Source organism: Lissotriton vulgaris, chromosome 6 (assembly GCF_964263255.1).
Source record: "Lissotriton vulgaris chromosome 6, aLisVul1.2, whole genome shotgun sequence".
In the NCBI taxonomy this organism is placed as follows: domain Eukaryota; kingdom Metazoa; phylum Chordata; class Amphibia; order Caudata; family Salamandridae; genus Lissotriton; species Lissotriton vulgaris.
The window spans coordinates 112,158,742-112,173,410 of NC_141694.1; positions in this window are offsets into that span (position 1 = coordinate 112,158,742).

Here is a 14,669-nt window from a genome sequence, read left to right on the forward strand (position 1 = left end):
CGCTGAGCCCTACTCTCTTCAATGTCTACATGAGCCCCCTCGCGGCCATCGCACGCCAACACAACCTCAACATAATCTCCTACGCCGACGACACCCAGCTGATCCTCTCCCTGACCAACGACCCCGCCGCCGCCAGAGCCAACCTGCACGAAGGGATGAAAGAGGTAGCCGAGTGGATGACGACGAGCCGCCTGAAACTGAACTCAGATAAGACGGAGGTCCTCATCCTGGGCTCCTCGCCCTCCGCCTGGGACGACTCCTGGTGGCCCCCCGCCCTGGGCACCGCACCCAAACCGACGGATCACGCACGCAACCTGGGGTTCATCCTGGACTCCTCCCTCTCCATGACCAGGCAAGTCAACGCCGTCTCCTCGTCGTGCTTCAACATCCTGCGCATGCTGCGGAAGATCTTCTGGTGGATCCCCACAGAGACCAGGAAGACCGTCACCCAGGCCCTCGTCACCAGCCGACTGGACTACGGCAACGCACTCTACGCCGGAACCACCGCCAAAATCCAGAAGAGACTCCAGCGCATCCAGAACGCCTCAGCCAGACTCATCCTCGACATCCCACGACACAGCCACATCTCCGGACACCTAAGAGACCTACACTGGCTCCCGGTCAACAAGAGAATCACCTTCCGCCTCCTTACCCACGCACACAAAGCTCTCCACGATCAAGGCCCGAGCTACCTCAACAGCCGCATCAACTTCTACGCTCCCAAACGCCACCTCCGATCTGCCAGCCACGCCCTTGCCGCCGTCCCACGCATCCGCAGAGCCACCACAGGAGGAAGGTCCTTCTCCTACCTGGCCGCCAAGACCTGGAACTCCCTCCCGGCCGACCTGCGCCTGACCCAAGACCACCTCTCCTTCAGGAAGAAGCTCAAGACCTGGCTGTTCGAGCAGTAGCGGCACCTCCCCCCCCCCCCCCAAGCGCCTCGAGACCCTACGGGTAGGTAGTGCGCTCTATAAATGTCTTTGATTGATTGATTGATTGATATTATGCATTTATGTTGTTATACATGGTTGACTGGCAGTTACATGTTATTAATTTGCAATAATCCTTCACTTTACAAATTATGCATTTATGCTGCTATATGAGGTTTGGATAATAAGTTAAATACTGCTAAAAACTGATGTAATGTTGTATTATGAACTCAGTGGATTTGCGTGTTTTGCACATTAAGTATTTTTACACTGTCTATTGTCACATGGTTAATAGAGGAAAGAGAGGAAAAAAAACAAAGAAAAAAATGTATATAAAACCTGCTTTGCACTGCTGACTCGTCATGTGATCAAGGGTACTGGTTACCAGAAACGCATCATGCTGAGCTTAGAAAAGGGATAATAAATCTATCTGCTCACATTCCACACTGTCTGGTGGTTCGTTGTTTCTGGGTTGCCTTCAGGAGAGAACACAAAGTTTCTGCATTTATATTACCTACTGACGATAGCCAGTAGGTATATATGGTTAGGACCTAGTTACCATAGGAAATTCTGAACATTCTATTGGGAATAACTTTAGCGCCGATTGAGGGATTTGCTTCGCTGAGCTCCGCTCCTTCCCTGAAAGTTTTGGGGGGATTCGTCAAGCGGAGGCCGAGAAAAAAGGGGGGTCCCAAAACGTGTTTTCCCCATGTTATTTTCCGTAGGGACATTCTGACAAGGTTACAGCTCGAACGGCTGAACGGAATTGCACCAGATTTGGCAACATGGTAGGGACTGGTATGCAGCAGTGCCTATTGTATGTTTGGTGAAAATCCCTCCAGTAGTTCTTGAGAAAATTGAATTTGAAAATTTTCAAATGGCATTTTCTATGGGACCTTTAGACACGGCTATAGCCCGAATGGCTGAACGGAATTAAACCAAACTTGGCAAAATGGTAGGGGCATGTATGCAGTAGTGCCTTTTCGATATTTGGTGAAAATCCATCCAGTAGTTGTTGAGAAATTGAATTTGAGCAAATTATATATCTATATGCGCTCAACATTCTATTGGGAATAACTTTGGCGCCGATTGAGGAATCCGTGTGTAATTTTCCAGAATTTTGGACAGCTCCGTTCTGCTCCTTCCCTAAAAGTTTTGGGGGGATTCGTCAAGCGGGGGCCAAAAGAGGGGCCCCAAAACGTGTTTGCCCCATGTTCATTTCCATAGGGACCTTTAGACACGGCTACAGCCCGAACGGCTGAATGGAATTACACCAAACTTGGCAAAATCGTAGGGACTGGTATGCAGATGTGCCTTTGCTATGTTTGGTGAAAGTCCCTCCAGTAGTTCTTGAGAAAATTGAATTTGAAATTTTTCAAATGACATTTTCTTTGGGACCTTCAGACACAGCTGCAGCCCGAACGGCTGAATGGAATTACACCAAACTTGGCAAAATGGTAGGGACAGGTATGCAGTAGTGCCTTTTCTATATTTGGTGAAAATCGCTACAGTAGTTGTTGAGATAATTGAATTTGAGCAAATTATATATCTATATGCGCTCACTGAACGCGCACCGTACGCGTACAGTACGCGTACCGTACGCGTACGTGCGCGTACCCTTACGTGCACAATTGAGTTTCTGATTGGCTGGCAGTCGACTGTCAACATTCCAAACTGTCCAAACCAGGAAGTGTTGGCCACCATCTTGTTTTTAAGGAGAACTGAGGCACAAGAGAGCCCAAAACAAGAGTGGAAAACACGAAAAGGGGGCAGAGTAGTGACCCCCCCAACCCTCTAGCCCTTCTGAGGGGGTCCCAAAAGGACCCCCAAGGGCAAAAAAAAAAAAAGTTCGAAAAAACGCGGGGTACGTATATATATACGCGGGGTATATATATATATATATACGCCAGTAGGTAATATATAAATTACCTACTGGCGGTCGCCAGTAGGTAGTTATAGTTAGGATTTTTTTCAATGTTAAATCTCAAAATTCTATTTGGAATAACTTTGGCACCGGTTGACGAATCTGCCTGAAAATTTCCTGAAAATGGCCTCGTCGAGCTCCGGTCCTTCCTTGAAAGTTTGGGGGGGGATACGTCAAGCGGGGGCCGAGATAAAAGGGGGGTCCCAAAACGCGTTTTCCCCATGTTAATTTCCATAGGGCGGTCGATTTCACTTTTAGCCCGAACGGCTGAATGGATTTCCACCAAACTTGGCAAAATTGTAGGGACTGGTAGCCCGATGTGCCTTTGCTATGTCTCAAGATATGTGCTGCAGTGGATTTTGAGTAATTTAGGTTCCAAAAAATATATATATCTATAGGCGCTCTCCGGTGCGCGCACTGGAGTGCGCTCCCGGCGCGACACGCGACTTGCGCGCAGAAAGCTGATTGGCTCTCAGTTGTCTGTAAACATTCTAAACAGTCCGAAGCGGCCGCCATCTTGTGTCTCGGTAGGATCGAGACACGAGAGGTGGCCAAAACAAAGGGGGAAATGACCATAAGGGGGCAGGGTAGACCCCCCTTGACTCCCTAGGTTTGATGTGGGGGCTATAAAAGGGCCCCGTGGGGCATTTAAAATATTTTTTTTTTTCGTTTTGCGCAGGGGAAGCGCCCGGTACGCGCACCAGGTAGCGCACCGGGGAGCGTAAAATGAGGGAAAAAGATGACAGTTTATAAAAAAAAGAAGCCTTTATTTAGAAATTGGAGGTCGTTCTAAAAAGAACTTTTTTTTTTCTTCTTTTTGTTGTTTTATATTTTTTTTGTGTTTTTTGAACTTTTTGAACTTTTTTTGGCTTTTCAAAACAGTTTTATATTTTTTTGGTATTTTTTTAGGGGGAGAAACAAAAAAAGGGAATTGAAACTGGCTCAACTGGAGCAAAAAAACAAAAAAACAAAAAAATTACTTCTTTTTGGGGCACTTGTGATTATCACCTGCAAGGACGATGAGCTTAACGCTTTTTTCACCATAGGCGATAAGCTTGCCACATGCAGAACAAGTGATTTTAAAATCAGCAAATCTTGGCTGAATGCAAGGCATCATCTCTGATGTTTCTGGTGCCGATGAAGTGGGTTGGGTTCTTTGGGAGGTGGTCCTTGACGACTGGGGGAGGTTACTGGCCAGTTCCCTGAACTCTGCACGAGAGTAGTTATTTGGGTGCTTTCGGGTCATATGACAAATCATGGTATGGTTACCAAATGAATATTTTTTGTTTGGGTTGCCCCATGAAAGTTCTTCATTGCAGATTAGGCAAGTTACCTTGGCCGCATTCACTTTTTTTTTGCCCTCTGGGATTGAAAAAAACTCCCATACAATGTGTGGCTTGGGTTTGTATGGGGTATTTTCTTCAGGCAGCCATCTTCTCCTCCCCTCCTCCTCTTCCTCTTCCTCCTCCTCCTGTTCTTGACCACCAATATAATTTGGAGCTGGTCCTCTTGGTGGTTGTGGTGGTGGTGGTGGGGCAGATGCACCAGCTGCTGCTGCTACTGAAGCCATTATTAAGATCAAAAAGGTACAGAGATGTACAAGCAGGTCTTCCTCAGTCAAAGGACAAAGTCAGAATAAGGAAAAAAGGTGGGGTCTTTCATCATTTTGAAAAAAAACTGTCCTGAACCAATGAGAAGTGTTATTTTCAGGTCACAAGACCAGGGGCTTCATCATTATGAAACTAAAACTGTTATGAACCAATGAAAAGTGTTATTTTCAGGTCACATGACCCGACGCGCTTACGCTACGCGCCCCCGGGCGCGCCCGGGGGCACTTCGGGTCGCGTAGCGTAAGCGCGTCGGATGTTTACGTTGCGCGATCGTATTCGCTCGAGTACTTCCGGGTGCGCTTACGCCGTGCGTATCACGCGGACGCGGCTGCGCGATACGTCATGATCATGTTTTCGTTCGCGATATTGGCGCTTACGAGACGCTCCCCGGAGCGCGCCCGGGGGCGCTTTATAAAAGTACGCTTTTCAGGGCGCTCCCCGGGAAGCGCACCGGAAGCGCTCCAAAGGAAAAAAAAAAAAAAATTGGGAAAAATTGTAGGGAGTGGTAGCCCTATACTAAAGTGGTTTTTACGAAAATTAACTTTGATAAAATATATATTGTGCTACATTGGGCTATATATATGCCAAAATGTAGCCCAAATGTAGCCCAATGTAGCCCAAAGATGGCCACCAGAGACCAAAAAATCCAAATGTAGCCCAAATATCAGCTAGATGTAGCCCAACTGTAGCCCAATGACAGAATGTACCAGAGTGTTCTAAAGAACAATTAGAGTGCTAACAGTCTTACATATAAACTGAGACTTATAGTTAGGAATTAGCATTTAAAAAACGTTTGAAATTCACTGAAAAAACCAGAGGTTTCACACCAGTTATAGTTAGGAATTAGCATTTAAAAAACCTATGAAATTCACTGAAAAAACCATAGGTTTCACACCAGTTATAGTTAGGAATTAGCATTTAAAAAACCTATTAAATTCACTGTAAAAAAAATAGGTTTCACACCAGTTATAGTTAGCTGGAAATTTTACTGATATAAAACCATTGAAATTCCCACGTTATAGTTAGTCGGACTCACTATAACTTGCGCGTGCAATGCACTGCTGATGACATCACATATTACATCACTCATGACATGGTCAGTGACATCACTCATGACATCACTGATGACACCATCCAATGAATATGTGCCTTTCTGAAAAATAAATATGTTTTATATATGTATATGTTAAGGTCGATGGAAGAATAAATGTTTAATTAAGTGTCTAATTGTTTGTTTGTTTTTTTTTAAATTGATTGGTTAACTGGCTTATTAAGTGTATCTTAGTGAATACATATATTAGCGAGTAATGTTTAAATATTTAAATATATGTATCAGTGTTTTACTTTATGTATAAGTGGCTGCATGGGTTGGTGAGTAGCTACATGTGTGTGTATATGGGTTATTAGATTTATTTTAGTATCAGTATGAGTGTCTGTATGGTTTGGTGGGGCTGTTACTTAGCACATAGATGCATCAATGACTGACTCACTGTTTGTATGTGTTTTGAAGACAGCATTTATGTAGGATTGTATGGGTGGATGAGTGTGTATATGTGTGTGTTAGAGAGTGAATGCCTCTATCACTAGTGTCTTTATGAGTAACTACATATGTTTTAATCTTGTATATATGAGAATTGATGTATATAAGTAAGTATATGTGAGAGTGAGACATTGAAAGAGTTCCTGTTTAAATAAGTATGTGTTTCAATAAGTGATTGTTTAAGAGAGTAAGTATGTGTAAGTTTCCTTAGAAGTAATGTGCTAATGTGTGTATAGTTGTATATGCAAATAAATGGATGTTTTTTAGTTTATTTGCATGTGTGAGTATATGTATGAGTAAGTTTTTGATGACTGTCGGTGTGTAACAGAATGAATAGGAGTATCACTACATATGATGAGTGAGTATATGTATGAGTGAATACATAAAACTGTTGGTGAATGTGTGAATTTGTATATAGATGGTGAAATTACTGAATTGGTTGTTGTAACTGGTATGGGTATATCCACTTTTTTGTTAATGTTTGTTTCTATTTTTGAATATGTGTTTCAAAGGTTACTTTACAGTGAAAGGAGGTCTGTCACTGTGTTACAAGGATGGTGTCATCAGTGATGTCATGAGTGATGTCACTGACCATGTCGTGAGTGATGTAATATGTGATGTCATCAGCAGTGCATTGCACGCGCAAGTTATAGTGAGTCCGACTAACTATAACGTGGGAATTTCAATGGTTTTATATCAGTAAAATTTCCAGCTAACTATAACTGGTGTGAAACCTATTTTTTTTAAAAGTGAATTTAATAGGTTTTTTAAATGCTAATTCCTAACTATAACTGGTGTGAAACCTATGGTTTTTTCAGTGAATATATATATATATATATATATATATATATATATATATATATATATATATTTATATATATATATATATATATGTATATATTACCTACGGCGGTCGCCAGTAGGTAGTTATAGTTAGGATTTTTTTCAAGGCAAAATCTCAAAATTCTATTTGGAATAACTTTGGCGCCGGTTGACGAATCTGCCTGAAAATTTCCTCAAATTTGCCTCGCCGTGCTCCGGTCCTTCCTTGAAAGTTTGGGGGGGATTCGTGAAGCGGGGGCCGAGATAAAAGGGGGGTACCAAAACATGTTTTCCTCATGTTAATTTCCATAGGGCGGTCGACCTCACTTTTAGCCCGAACGGCTGAATGGATTTCCACCAAACCTGGCAAAATTGTAGGGACTGGTAGCCCGATGTGCCTTTGCTATGTCTCAAGATATGTGCTCCAGTGGTTTTTGAGTAATTTAGGTTAAAAATATATATAGACTTTTTTATAAATTGGAGGTAGTTCTAAAAAGAACAGTTTTTTATTGTTTTATATTTTTTTATTGTTTTTTTGAACATTTGTTACTTTGTTTGGCTTTTATGAATAGTTTTATATTTTTTTGTATTTTTTATAGGGAAAAACAAAAAACAGGGATCTGGAAACGGCTCAACTGGAGCAAAAAAAAAACAGGAAAAAATGAGGGCTTCTTTGTGCATTTGTGGTTATCACCAGCAAGCATGATGAGTGTAATGCTCTGCTCACCATAAGTGATTAATTTCATGTGTGTGTATATAGGTTATTAGATGTTTTTTTAGTATCAGTATGAGTGTCTGTATGGTTTGGTGGGAGTGTTACTTAGCACATAGATGCATCAATGACTGACTCACTGTTTGTATGTGTTTTGAAGACGGCATATGTGCAGGACTGTATGGGTGGATGAGTGTGTATATGCGTGTGTTAGTGAGTGAATGACGGTCTCATTAGTGTCTTTATCAGTAACTACATATGTTTTAATCTAGTATATGTGAGTATTGATGTATATGAGTGAGTATATGTGAGAGTGAGAGATTGAAAGAGTTATTGTTTAAATAAGTATGTGTTTCTATAAGTGATTGTTTAAGAGAGTAAGTATGTGTAAGTTTCCTTAGAAGTAAGGTGGTAGTGTGTGTATAACTGTATATGCAAATAAATGGATGTTCAATAGTTTATTTGCATGTGTGAGTATGTGTGTGAGTAACTTTTGGATGACTGTCAGTGTGTAACAGGATGTATAGGTGTATCACTACATATGATGAGTGTATATATGTATGAGTGACTATATAGAACTGTTGGTGAATGAGTGAATGTGTATATAGATGGTGGAATTATTGAATTGGTTGGTATGGTATCTTCATTTTTTTTTTTTTTTAATTTATATTTTTCAATATGTGTTTTAATGGGTTACATTACAGTGAAAGGAGGTCTGTCACTCTGTCACAAGGATGATGGCATGAGTGATGTCATGAGTGATGTCACTGACCATGTCATGAGTGATGTAATATATGACGTCATCAGCAGTGCATCACACACGCAAGTTATAGTGAGTCCAACTAACTATAACGTGGAATTTCAATGGTTTTATGTCAGTAAAATTTCCAGCTAACTATAACTGATGTGAAACCTATGTTTTTTTAGTGAATTTAATAGGTTTTTTAAATGCTAATTCCTAACTATAACTGGTGTGAAACCTATGGTTTTTTCAGTGAATTTCATTGTTTTTTAAATGCTAATTCCATATATATATATATATATATAGATAGGACCTCAAACCTATGAAATGTAATATGTTTTATAATGAATCTCATATTGTATATTTATAGAATACTATTTTATTATTTTTGTTTATTTTTTTATATTTTTTTTGCCCTGGTGCGCTCCCGGGGCGCGTACCGGGGAGCGCCCCGTTAGTGCTATGTGCGCGAACGAAAACATCATCATGACGTAATTCCTAACTATAACTGGTCTGAAAGCTATGGTTTTTTCAGTGAATTTCATAGTTTTTTTTAATGCTAATTCTTAACTATAAGTCTCACTTTATAAGTAAGACTGTTAGCGCTCTAGTTGTTTAGAACACTCTGGTACATTCTGTCATTGGGCTACAGTTGGGCTATATTTGAAATATATATTTTTTTTGTCTCTGGTGGCCACATTTTGGCTCTAACATATATATAGCCCAATGTAGCACAATACATATTTTTTCAAAGTTAATTTTCGTAAAAATCACTTAAGAATAGGGCTACCAGTCCCTACAATTTTTCCCATTTTTAATTTTTTTATTTTTATTTTTGGAGCGCTCCTGGTGCGCGCCCCGAGGAGCGCCCCGAAAAGCGAACTTCTATAAAGCGCCCCGGGGAGCGTCCCGTAAGCGCCAATAACGCGAACGAAAACATGATCGTGACGTATCGCGTAGCCGCGTCCGCGTGATACGCACGGCGTAAGCGCACCCGGAAGTACTCGAGCGAATACGATCGTGCAACGTAAACATCTGATGCGCTTACGCGACACTTTTCATTGGTTCATAACAGTTTTGGTTTCATAATGATGAAGCCCCTGGTCTTGTGACCTGAAAATAACACTTCTCATTGGTTCAGGACAGTTTTTTTTCCAAATGATGAAAGACCCCACCTTTTTTCCTTATTCTGACTTTGTCCTTTGACTTAGGAAGACCTGTTTGTACCTCTCTGTACCTTTTTGATCTTTATAATGGCTTCAGTAGCAGCAGCAGCTGGTGCATCTGCCCCACCACCACCACCACAACAACCAAGAGGACCAGCTCAAGATTACATTGGTTGTCAACAAGAGGAGGAGGAGGAAGAGGAAGAGGAGGATGGTGGAAGATGACTGCCTGAACAAAATACCCCATACAAGCCCAAGTCACACATTGTATGGGAGTTTTTTCACTCCCAGAGGGCAAGAAAAAAGTGAATGCGGCCAAGGTAACTTGCCTAATCTGTAAGGAAGAACTCTCAAAGGGCAACCCAAACAAAAAATATTTCTTTGGTAACAATACCATGATTCGACATATGACCCGTAAGCACCCTAACAACTATTCTTGTGCAGAGCTCATGGAACTGGCCAGTAACCTCCCCCAGTCTTCAAGGACCACCTCCCAAAGAAATGAACCCACTTCATCGGGACCAGAAACATCAGAGATGATGCCTTGTATTCAGCCACGATTTGCTGATTTTAAAATCACTTGTACTGCATGTGGCAAGCTTATCGCCTATGGTGAAAAGAGTGTAAAGCTCATCGTCCTTGCAGGTGACATTCACAAGTGCCCCAAAAAGAAGTAATTTTTGGGGTTTTTAGTTTTTTTGCTCCAGTTGAGCCAGTTTCAATTCCCTTTTTTTGTTTCTCCCCCTAAAAAAATACAAAAAAAATATAAAACTGTTTTGAAAAGCCAAAAAAAGTACAAAATGTTCAAAAAACACAAAAAATATATAAAACAACAAAAAGAAGAAAAAAAAGTTCTTTTTAGAACTACCTCCAATTTCTAAAAAAAGGCTTCATTTTTTAAAAACTCTGTCATTCTTTTTTCCTCATAGTACGCTCCCCGGTCCGCTCCCCGGTGCGCGTACCAGGCACTCCCCCCGCGCAAAACGAAAAAAATATATATATTTTAAATGCCCCGCGGGGCCCTTTTATAGCCCCCACATCAAACCTAGGGGGTCAGAGGGGGTCGATCCCTGACGCCTTATGGTCATTTCCCCCTTTGTTTTAGCCACCACTTGTGTCTCGATTTTACCGAGACACAAGATGGCGGCCGCTCTGGACTGTTTTGAATGTTTACAGACACCCGAGAGCCAATCAGCTTTCCGTGCTCACCTCGCGTGGCGTGCCCGGAGCGCTCCCCGGGGCGCGTACCGGGGCGCTGCCATAGATATATATATTTTTTTGAACCTAAATTACTCAAAATCCACTGGAGCACATATCTTGAGACATAGCAAAGGCACATCGGGCTACCAGTCCCTACAATTTTGCCAAATTTGGAGGAAATCCATTCAGCCGTTCGGGCTAAAAGTGAAAAAGACCGCCCTATGGAAATTAACATGGGGAAAACACGTTTTGGGACCCCTTTTATCTCGGTCCCCGCTTGACGAATCCCCCCCAAACTTTCAGGGAAGGACCGGAACGCCGCGAGGCCATTTTGAGGAAATTTTCATTCAGATTCGTCAACCGGCGCCAAAGTTATTCCAAATAGAATTTTGAGATTTAACATTGAAAAAAATCCTAACTATAACTACCTACTGGCGACCTCCAGTAGGTAATATATATATATATATATGTATATATATATAAATACTTTCAACTCTCTTTTCCAAGAAGAATGGAGGCGCACTCAATGGTTTGCCTGTATCGTTTTATGTGACCCGTAAATTGAGCCAACTGAAAGAGCAGTATTCACTGGGGCCAATTTAGCACGATGTATAACTTGTGTATATACATTCTTTAAGAACTAATGAAATCTGCTGGTCCGATGTATGATATATTATGTAGATATATTTACTGTTATATTTTATTGTCTATTTTATGATCTGTATCCTGTGTCTTTTTATGATTTTTAAAAATCGAATAAAAGTGATTGACTGACTGACACTGGGGGCGGAAAAGAACAGGACTAAAATAAAACGTAGATAGACGGGTGTGCGGTAAAGGAAAGCAAGTGGAAAAATATACATTTGAAATGGAGGAAATAGTATAATCATCGCAACAATGGCTAAACGTGAGGTTAAAAGGAATGAGCTGTTAGAGACTTTTTTTGATCAGCCTGTAACAAGGAGTGGGGCGGGAGACTCGAGAACAAGATTGCTATTACGAGATTGCTATTAAATCTACCCCTGAGGCGGAAAGCCGGGGGCTCATACTTTTTTGAACGCGCTACTGAATGTGGAAGATTACCTGTTATTAAGGACTGTAAATATTTTAATTAGCATTTTTAAAAACTGTAATTGTTCAAAACTTCAGCACGAGATTCGCTTCGCGCTGAAGCTGTTACAAACATTCTTAAGGCGCGGTGCAGCCGATTTGCGGGCTGACACCGGCTTTTCACACACTTCACGTGCCATCTTGCGCTGAGGAATGGGTCGCGTTCTAGTTGTTGGACGCCTCCCGCCCTCCTTGCCTATTTAAATCCCGAGCACCAGCAGATCGGTGATTGCTATTAAATCTACCCCTGAGGCGGAAAGCCTTGGGCTCATACTTTTTTGAACGCGCTACTGAATGTGGAAGATTACCTGTTATTAAGGACTGTAAATATTTTAATTAGCATTTTTAAAAACTGTAATTGTTCAAAACTTCAGCGCGAGATTCGCTTCGCGCTGAAGCTGTTACAAACATTCTTAAGGCGCGGTGCAGCCGATTTGCGGGCTGACACCGGCTTTTCACACACTTCACGCGCCATCTTGCGCTGAGGAACGGGTCGCGTTCTAGTTGTTGGACGCCTCCCACCCTCCTCAGTACGCACGAGATCTGGGGATAAAAACAACATGTCAGCCCGTCCGCGCAGCGGGCGGGCGCAGCGGGCGCGTCAAAGGCACGCCAAAGGCGAGCCCGTCTGCGCCCGTCCGCGCCCGGACCGGGCCCAGGGCCCCGACCCCTGGCCAGATCTCATCAGATTGTAGGATAACCCATTCTCGAGCCTCCTTATTAGAATTACGCACCCTTTCCAACTCTCGATGTTTGGTTCATGACCCTAGCAATCTTACATACAACACGGCTATTAACTGTACCAATTGTAATACCACGATCTTCATAAATAACCAAAAAAGGAATATCAGCAGCGAAAGAAACTGATTATCTCATGGCCCTGATTAATGCGAGATCAGTATGCAAGCATAGACAAGAAATAGCCGACCTCATTATAGACAACAATCTAGATGTCCTTTTTGTTACTGAGACCTGGCTGGATGAAGCATCCGGACCAGACTTGGTTATTGCTGTGCCTCACGGCTACACCATTTACCGCCTGGACAGGAAACTACAACGAGGGGGGGGACTGGCAATTATTGCCAGAGAAGGATTTCCAATTAAAATAACTCCATTTCAGTAACCACATGTGAGGTACTTCAATTTAGCATTCGCTTCACAGCCATTTATAGTTTCAAAGGACTACTCTTATATCGTCCCCCTGGAAACAGAAAGCCTTTTATAAACACTCTTAGTACAATCATGGAATCACTTATCATGGAGGAATCATTTACAATTCTGGGTGACATGAACTTTCACCTGGACCTGAAAGAAGACAAGGATACCCAGACCTTGATTATGGATCTGGACATGTTAGGACTCAAACATTTGATCACGTCCCCGACCCACCAAGCTGGACACATTCTTGACGGTATCTTTTCTAATGTTGAGACCCTACATATACTTAACATCCTGCCATTGCCTTGGACAGATCACTATGTCATATTCAATAAGCTGACTCTAATAGATACTTCAAAGAAAAAAGCTTTGCCACCGAAGCCAGCCACTTTTAAAATTTGGAAAAATATTAATTATTCCGAATTAATCAATCTATTGGACAGCTCTTGTCCATTACTTTCCACCGATCCATCCATTGCCACTCAACAATTTCACGACTGGCTAAGAAACGCCACTAATACCTTAGTTCCAACAAAAAAAGTTTCCACGAACAGAACGACCCCTTCTGCCCCATGGTATACTGACGAGCTTAGGAGACAAAAACAGCTCAACAGAACCAGGGAAAGGAAATGGCGAAGAAATTATGATCCCGATGAGAAAGCGAAATATAAAGAGTCACTATCAGTGTATAAAGATATGATTATGGAAGCAAAGAAAACTTTCTTTTCAGAAGAAATCGACAAAGCTAAAAATTCATCTAGACAACTATACGATATTACCAGAACACTATCGGGTAACGCACCAGATCTTACCCCGCCTGCCTCTCAATCCTTCTGTGATGAATTGGCTAAATTCTTTTATTCCAAAGTCAATGACATCTATCAGGCTTTCTCTTCTAACCCCCTAAACTCGCCCCCCCCTAAGCCAGTATTGGACTATGAATTCACGAGTTTTAAACCTCTGACCATGGAACAAACCACAAAAATAGTCTCTTCTATTAAGACCGGATCCATACTGGATCCGTGTCCATTCTCGGTTCTCCCACCAGTGATGAATACTCTCATCCCGATGATCACTTCAGTCTGTAACACCATACTAGGCTCCGGAATCTTTCCCGAATCCTTAAAAAACACAATTGTGAAGCCTCTGTTAAAGAAAGCTAGCTTGGACAAGACAGACCCAAAGAACTATAGACCAATTGCAAGCCTACCCTTCTTAGCCAAAGTGGTCGAAAAGGCCATGAAACAACAGCTGGTCGAGTACATCGAGACACACCATCTACTGGATGACTCACAATTTGGCTTTCGAAGACACCATGGCACTGAAACCACCTTAATCAAGGCTGCGGACGACATAAGGACCATCCGAGATCTCGGTGGAACAGCAGTCCTAGTCATGTTGGACCTGTCGGCGGCGTTCGACACGGTCGACCACAACACTCTAATCGACCGTGTCGAAAAGATGGGCATTCACCAATCGGCGAGCAAATTGATTGCCTCATTCCTAGCTGACAGATCACAAGCTGTCACCATTGGCCCTCACCAGTCCATCAATCTGTCATTACCATGTGGGGTTCCTCAAGGCTCACCCCTAAGTCCGACACTTTTTAACATCTATGTGTCGGACCTTGCCAACGTCATCAAGGCATATGGGATGAGCGTAACCTCCTATGCAGACGATACCCAGCTGGTTCTGGGTATTAAAGATAATGGACCAGAGGTGGCTGACCAATTTCGGCGCGGAATGTTCGCAATCA